Below are 9,097 nucleotides of genomic sequence, written 5' to 3' on the forward strand. Positions count from 1 at the left end.
GATGATAAGAATCTTACTCTATTAAACATTTTCATTAAAGGCAATATTCTATTGGAACTGGATATATATTTATATGTATGTATATATAAATTACATATGATTTATACATCGATACATATATAATGAACATTTATAAATCTATCTATCTGTCTATCTACCTATCTAGCTATCTAAATGGTATTTTTCCACTCAGAGTATTTCAATTCTATCTCCATGATTCTATTTTGTGATGAATTAATGCTTACATTTTTCTCATAATATATATATATATATATACATGGAAGTGGTGTTATATTTTTATTATAGATCAAACCATCCATTTGCATTCTTAATCAAAAGAAATATATATATATATATATATTTTTTTTTGGCCAGTCCTGGGCCTTGGACTCAGGGCCTGAGCACTGTCCCTGGCTTCTTCCCGCTCAAGGCTAGCACTCTGCCACTTGAGCCACAGCGCCGCTTCTGGCCGTTTTTTCTGTATATGTGGTGCTGGGGAATCGAACCTAGGGCCTCGTGTATCCGAGGCAGGCACTCTTGCCACTAGGCTATATCCCCAGCCCCAAAAGAAATATTTGAAAGTGGGTATGAAGCTACAAGCCTATGATCTAAGCTGTGTGGGAGGTTGGAAGATGTGGAGGTCAAGGTCATCATGGGTAAATCAGCGAGGTCCTATGTCACAAAACAAACAGAGGGCTGTGACGTGGCTCGTGTGGTAGAGCACTTGACCAGCATACGCAAGGCCCAGAGCTTCATTGTCAGGAGAGAGGCTCAGGGAAGAAATACTTGTGGTTCTCAGTATTTGTGGTACTCCTTTCGATAAATGACACTTTACTTATTAAGTGCATTTGAAGTTCAACGTTTTTAGGTGATTATGTATTCATTTACATGCTTGCTTTTGATGATCAAAACACTAATAATACTTAGAATAAATATTTGTTGTTTCTACTTTTGATGCATTTAAAATGCATTTTGCAAATGTACCTGTTTTTGAATGAAAGGAAGTTGGTTCAAAATAACATACGTTTAGCTTTTTTTTGCTAGCCTAACGCTTGCCTTTACTAAGTGACTAAGTGTCCAGAACTAAATATTGATATACTCATCAGTTCTATAATTTGAAATGTGTTAATTACCTAACTCAACAGTTACATGTGAGAAAATGATGTTTGTTATATGGTAGTAATCAAATCCAGAAATGGTGTGGTCTATAATCTCCACACTCCAAAAGCTGAAACAAGATTTAGAATTTGAGGCAAGTGTGGGATAGATAGCCAATCTTTATTGTACCAAACAACAAAAAATGGACGCACACACAGACACACACACACACACTCAGCAGGAATTAGAATTCTTACTATTTCATCATATACAAATGCATTACTAACTATAGGGATATATAAGCATTATGATGAAATTCGTTTGATCTTATCCATTAGATGCTTATCCATCTTGCATTATTCACCTTCTTTCATTTTTTATGTCATATAAACAATCTTCTTATTTGAGATTAATAATTAATAAATATGTGGGAACATTTACTGAGAAAAAATTTTGACTTCTTGTAGTCTGTATCTCACCTCCTGAATTTTTTCATGTATTTCAATGACTGTGAACCTGTTACAAAATTTTAATGTTTTCTGTCTATTTGGAGACACAAGTTATTGAGGATTCATGTAAGCTACAATTACGTTGAGTAAGGTTTGTGTGAGATTTCATATGATGCACTAAGTATTAAAGGAGGTTAAGTATCCAGAGACATTTTCATTCCTTTGCTTTTATATCTGAATTAGTTTTACAAATTCCACAGTTTTACCACCCAACTTTCATATTGTAGAACATAGATATTTTACCTTAAGGTTTTATGCATATTTGGCAAAAATAATTTCAGTTCTAAAGTTGCTAAGCAGAAATTATTTAGCATTTGAGAACAACCTAAATGTTCATTAAAATTCATTGGCAAATCATTTAAGATTTTATCTACGTTGACTTCAAGACATTTCCTTCTAAAACAGTTGTTACATTTCTCTACATCTTCTTCATGGTGGGTTTTGAATTTAGCATCTGACATGTTTTCTCAACTACTGGTTTATAATGAAAACATGTAGGTACTCGAGGGAATGTGTTAAAAGCAAAACTTGTATGAACCTTGAAAGGTAACTGACAGCATAGAAATTACCACATCTGGATAAGAAATGTTTCATCTGTTTATCTAACTAAACAAACACAAACAGAGATAATGAGGATACTAACAATGCATGCTTTAACAAACAACTTATGGCTCTGATTAGGTCAGCTCAAAATTTTATTTTTCTTTGTTCTTACAAATTAGTGAAAATTGATTGGTTGGGGAGATAACTTTCACCTTCAAATGGTCATGTCTATTATAATTCTATATAGTAAGTACCATAATATGTATACTTACAAAGTTGAATTTACCTTATTGTGTGTGTGTGTGTGTGTGTGTGTGTGTGTGTGTGTGTGTGTCCCAGGGCTTGAACTCAGGGCTTGAATGTTGACTCTGAGCTGCTTTGTACAAGGCGAGCACTGTACCACTTGAGCCACCACTCCATTTCCAGCTTTTTGGTGGTTAACTGGAGATAAACGTTTCATGAATTTTCCTGCTCAGGCTGACTTCGAACTACAATTCTCAAATCTCAGCCTCCTGAATGGCCAATATTACTGGCAAGAGCCACGGGACTGCACCCTCATTATAAGGTTCTTCTTACTAGAGTTCAGCTCATAATATGTCGGAACTGTTCATCTGGAAATGTGAAAAATCAGTCACAAGTAAAATGAGCCCCATAGCAAAATTGCAATTATTTATTTTTAAAGTATGTTTTTAGATAGCCTCGTCAGTTGTCAATTAACTTTCACACTTAACTTTACAATTAGATGAGTGGATTGAGGGAGAAATTTTAATCTAAACTCGTAATTTTGAAGTAATCTTACCTTTAAGCGTAACAAAGTTCTCTTTTGTATCCTGAAGAGAAACAATTTCAAATACTTTGTTCACATTCTATCACATCTCTTGATTTGAAGTTAGTGGGATGGATAATATTTTGTTACTGAGTTGCAAATATTTTCTTTAAAATTCTACTAACATATCTTACTGTTAATACATACTTTTGTCCAGTCAGGTATATGTAGCTGTTTAATTAAATCTTCCATTTATTTATAAAATAATCCAGAAATAACCTGCTCAAAGACAGGAGGATTTATATCAAACATTTCAATCTAGTAAGTCAATTTCTTCCACCATAAAGAGGTAGGAAGAAACCTGTCACATAATGAAAAGACATATTCTTATTACACAGAGAATGAGTAGGCACCAGTCTACAAAATATGACCTCTCCCATTTTGAAGTTAAGAAAAAAGTTTTTGCATGCGCTGAAACAAAGTTCTCAGTATTGCTTTTAGTGCTATTTAGCAATAAGTTAAATTGTCATTGTTTTACTGCTTATTTCAGACAAGAAAAGTTATAGCAACATAAACTTTTGTTTGAAATATTAACAAATTGATACCTATACATTATTACATGCATATGAAAAAACTGAGGATGTAAAATGGTTCTCATTTACCAAAGCAAAATTAGAAGAACTGATTCCTTTTAAAAATGTTTTATTTTTGTTTTATTAGGTGGCCTTTGAGCAATTTATCCTTTACACAGAGATTGTTGTGTGTGTGATAATTACCACTCTTAAATACGGGAAACGTGTTCTCTTAGCTGGCTAGCTAAACATGTCAAGTGAGAAAAAAATATTAGAATGCATGGAAGTTTACACAATCTAAATTGGATAGGACTAAGGATAGCTTTTGTAATTGACTATTTTTACATAATTAAAATATAAATATTCTTTAGGAAATATTTCCAGCTTTGATTGTTTTCCCATTGGAATTAAAACATTATCTGTATAGGACAAACTAAAAGGTTATTAAAGGTTAGGGTAAGGATTTGTAGTTTATTAGTACTAAGCAAATTCATGTGATTGTGTCCTAAAATTATGTCCTCAAATAATCTAAGTCCAGCTTTCACAAGTATATCAGCCACATTTGTAAAATGTTTGATGCATTGCCCCTCTCTGCTAGGAATTGTAAGGTGGGAGTAAACATATGGTCCATCGGTATCTATTGTGTCTATGCGCAGCTCTCTGCTAGGCTATAAAAGTTATTCAGATTGGAATACTAACATTAATTTATCCTATTGAGTAGTTATTATGTTTCAGACACTTTAAATTTATTTACTATTTGGTCAAGTGTGCTAATGTTCCTCATGGATCTCCCAACACATCCCCATGCGCACACACACATTGTTATGTTCACAATACATTTGTGTTTGATTGGCTAGATTAAAATCATAAGGGGAATTGGAAGTGCTTCTTTTAAATCAAGTTAGTGAAAAGGGATGAGAAAGTGTGGTAAATGCAATCTGTCATGACTTTAGGTTGGCAGTTATAGTTTTTTCCTCCCCTCCGTGACTCACAAAGAGAGAAGATGGGTATGATTTTTTTCCAGGGGTGAAATAGGTTGTCTGTCAGTTGGGGTTAGGCGACAGTCTGTCTGCAAGCCGTAAGATGATCTGCAGGCAGCCGGGGAAAGCAGGCAAGATTCCTGGCTTGCAAGAATAGATATTGATCTACCTTAGCCACCTAAACAATGCCTCACCTGTTTCCCTTGTCCATACCTTATTTTACGCAGTCTAATGCTTGTTTTGTTTGACTTCTCTTTTATTTCTCTGGATCTGAGCTTTGATACACTTTGGGGAGTACATAAACACAGTGTTGTACCTGAACATCATCAGACTTCTGAGTCCGCTGGTGGTTTACGACCACCCCACCCTCTTGAATGGCTCTGTTATTGAAAATTATGAACCAGAGCTAAATTACCAGGCCACAGGCAGAAGTGGTTGATCCAGGAGCCTAGTGTCCAATAACACTGAATGTGAGATGCTGCTAATTACTACCCTATGGGTCTCGCTTAAAATTTCTTAAATTTCAACTAGTAAAAGGCTTTATTATTATTAATTCCCCCTCCCCCTCCCAGCAGGGAGCTGAGAGATAAGTTACTATAGTATTTAGAGTTCTATCCACTTCTTCCAGAACACAAATATGTTTCTATGTGCTGCCTGAAGCACTAATGAAACACAAAACTGCATTCAGCTTCCCGGTAAACTATAATATAAATATTTTTCCAGCACTTATTATTAGTTTGCCATTTCCTGCTGACAGCTATTCCAACTTTGCCAGCAGGCACTGGGTCTCACAATTGTATTATGTTTTGAACAAATAGCGACAAACAAAACTTCTTGCAAAATAAATGAACAAGATTTCCTGGGAGGAAAAAAAAATCTCTTCCGATGTTAAATGAATATTTCTTTCAAACTCTGACACATAATATTATTTAATTTGCATATTGCACATTTCACTGTTACTGGAAAACAATTAAGTTAATGAGGAACTAAATAATGTGTGCTCAGGGATAATTTAACATTACTGGGTTGTACGATTTAAGTTTAGATTTTTTTTTAACTGGAGCAGCCTGTATCACAATACTTGTATTGATATTGGGAGATTTTGACACTTTGATTTTTCAAGTGAGACAATTATTTAAAGAGCAGCAGAGATACAGTCAGCTGTTAGTGGAACTGAAAGTGAATCGGTTCACGTGTAACCATTTCCTGAAGTGTCCAGCAATACCATAGCGCTTCGTGATGGCTTAAATTCTCAGATGTTCACAATTATGTGAGCTTCAAACCCGCGGAGGTTTCAGAGCATATTCTAACTGGGATGACCACCTCCCTTCAGATAGCATCCCACGCATGCGCAGCCACAGAAACGTTAGCTTAACGTGAAATGAACTGCTCAACTTCCTCCATGCTTTTCCATTTGCAACCCAAGGTGTTGGGGGGAAAAATGCAGAACAATGCTGGCCTCATCTTAACTATAGGATCACTGGTCTCAAGCGAAATGGTGTGTACCAACCATGGAATATTTCCTTTGTAAGAGGTAGATGATTATTTTGTAACTTCTTGCCTCAAATCCTAATGATTACTTTCTCCAGCCTGGCCCTGAAGCGCTTGGCTATCATTTCTATTCAACTAAGAGAATCAAAGCAAACAGAAGAGAATTACCATGAATTCCGACCCTGTGGAGGACCAACGTAGGAAACAAACATGCTGTCGTTGTTGATGTGTTTTTTAACACACTTGTTTTGGACTCCACTTTGCCTTCTGGAATTCTCCTTTTCCTCATCTCGCATTTCTCTTACAAAAGTCCTTTAACAATGATATTTCTGTACTTTTTAAATTTCTCTCCTCTTTTCCTTCCTAGATTTTCAGCACACAACTTCAACTGAAACTTTTTTCAATCTATGGAAGCGGTGAACTCCACCTTTCCAAGTCTGATGATCAATTCTAGGACCTCATCTTGAATTCTCATGAATATTTGACAGAATTGATCAGTGTTGTCTTTTCTGGCTTCGAGACAACAAGCTCACAGTGCTGTGATGCTCTCATAATTTATTTGTGCTCCAGCTCTGATTTTTCATATACCTTCCCAACCTCTCCTCTCTGCCTTCTTGACTTTCTCCTTGTCCTTTCTCTTCCCTTTCATCTTCTTCTTTCTCTTACTCCTTCGGTTTCCCCTGTCTCCTCCCCCTCTGTTTCTTCCTGCTCCCTTTTCCTTTGTTATTTTTTTTTTTCTGAGACAATGTAAACTGAAGCTTCAGCTGACTATTAAACCCTGGATCCTCCTGTCTGTGCCGCTGGGGACCTGTTCACCCACTTTCACCTTGGTCCAGTTTGTTTGTACTTCTTTTTAGCTTGTGAACACCTGTCCTTGACCTTGTACATAGATGGTACTTTCTTGATGAAGTCATCTCTTACATGCTTCCATCTCTGCTGACTGGATAGGAGACATGAACACTCCTATCATGACACTTACCACACTTGGAGGAATGTCTGTTTATTGCTTAGTCTCATAATAAACTGACTTGAAATCATTAAAGACCGAGTGTTTGTCTTACTCTGTTTTGCCCACACATTATATAATTAAGTCCCTAAGACCTATCCGTCTATCATCTATCTATCTATCTATCTATCTATCTATCTATCTATCTATCTATCTATCTATCTATCTATTTATCTGTCTATCTATCTCTATCAATCTATCATCTACCTACCTCCCTACCTATCCCATTCATACACTATTGGACACCTGGCTGTTTCCATCATTTGGTTGTCTTCATCCCAGTCCATGGTCACCCAGTGCAGGAGCTGAGGCTCTGCATAGTGCTGCTACTCTGCTTGCCCTTCATTTTGGGAAGGGCAACTAATTAAGACAAAAATTAGACATTTTGTAGAACAAGGTACAGTTTTAAAATACCTTTAAAACACTTCAAAAGGAATACAATTAGCTAAGCACTCATGTTTTATTAGTAATAGAGGGCAACATTAATAAGTAAATTCAATGAAAAATGATTGTGTGTCAAAGTGTATAGTTTTTGCATTGACATTTCACATAATCTGACTTTGCTTAGAAGAGAAATCACTCGTCTGTTAAAATTACTTTTAAAGAGCTGTCAAAATTGGAAAACCTACTGTCAGAAATATGATGAGAAAAGTTTAAAAATGGTGAAGAATGTTGACTTAGACAAAAATATTACCTTTATGAAGGAAAACTTGGATATTTATCATTGTCTTCAACAGGGATGATTTCCCTCTGGCAAATGGACATCATTATTTCTTTTTCTTATTTTTATTTAATTTTATTGTCAAGGTGATGTATAGAAGGGGTACAGTTACATACGTAAGGTAGTGAGTACATTTCTTGTCATACTTGTTCCCCCCTCCTTCATTTTTCTCACACTTTCCCTCCTCCCCAACAAGCTCCCGCCCTGAGTTGTACAGTTAATTTCCAACATAATGTCTTGTGAGTATTGCTGTTGCATTGGTTTGCACTTTGTCCTTTCTCTTACCATTTTGATGTCCCTTTCTCTTCACTAATTCAGTAAAGATATATATATTATATATAATATATATTATATATATATATTACCCAGGGTACCAAAATCAAATATAGTGACAACAAGGGCTAAACCATAGGAAAGAAAAACAAAAGAACACAGACATAATTTCACATAGTGCAATAAAAATAATGAAAGCAAAGAACAACCTCTTATTTCTGTACCTTAGCATCATCTTAGGTGATCATATATACATATCTATTGAGCTATTGTGATCCTCTCCTAGGACTATCCTAGACATATTCTTATATTACCAATGAGGGAAACTATGCTTCTTTGGGTCTGGCTCACTTCACTTAGTATGATTTTTTCCAAGTCTTTCCATTTTTTTAATTTTAATTTTTATTGTCAAACTGATGTACACAGAGGTTACAGTTTCATATGTTAGGCAATGGATACACTTCTTGTACTGTTTGTTACCTCCTCCCTCATTCCCCCCTCCCCCCTTCCCCTTTCCCTCTCCCCCCATGAGTTGTTCAGTTGGTTTACACCAAATGGTTTAGCAAGTATTGCTTTTGGAGTCGTTTGTCTTTTTATCCTGTGTCTCTCGATTTTGGTATTCCCTTTCACTTTTCTAGTTCTAATACCAGTATACATGGTTTCCAATGTACTCAGATAAGATACAGAGATCATGCAGGTACAACCACAGGAAGGGGATACAAGAGGATCATCAAGAATAGAAGCTACGGTTTCACATCACATGTTGAAAGTAATTACAACAGTGATATAACAGTCGTTTCCATAACATGGAGTTCATTTCACTTAGCATCATCTTATGTGTTCATAAGGGTATAACTATTGGGCTCTTGTGATCCTCTGCTGTGACTAGCCTAAACCTGTGCTAATTATTCCCTATGAGGGAGACCATAGAGTCCATGTTTCTTTGGGTCTGGCTCACTTCACTTAGTATAATTTTTTCCGAGTCCTTCCATTTCCTTACAAATGGGGCAATATCATTCTTTCTGATAGAGGCATAAAATTCTACTGTGTATATGTACCACATTTTCTGGATCCATTTGTCTACTGAGGGGCATCTGGGTTGGTTCCATATTTTAGCTATGACAAATTGTGCTGCAAT

The sequence above is a fragment of the Perognathus longimembris genome, chromosome 14 (genome assembly GCF_023159225.1).
Source record: "Perognathus longimembris pacificus isolate PPM17 chromosome 14, ASM2315922v1, whole genome shotgun sequence".
Classification (NCBI taxonomy): Eukaryota; Metazoa; Chordata; class Mammalia; order Rodentia; family Heteromyidae; genus Perognathus; species Perognathus longimembris.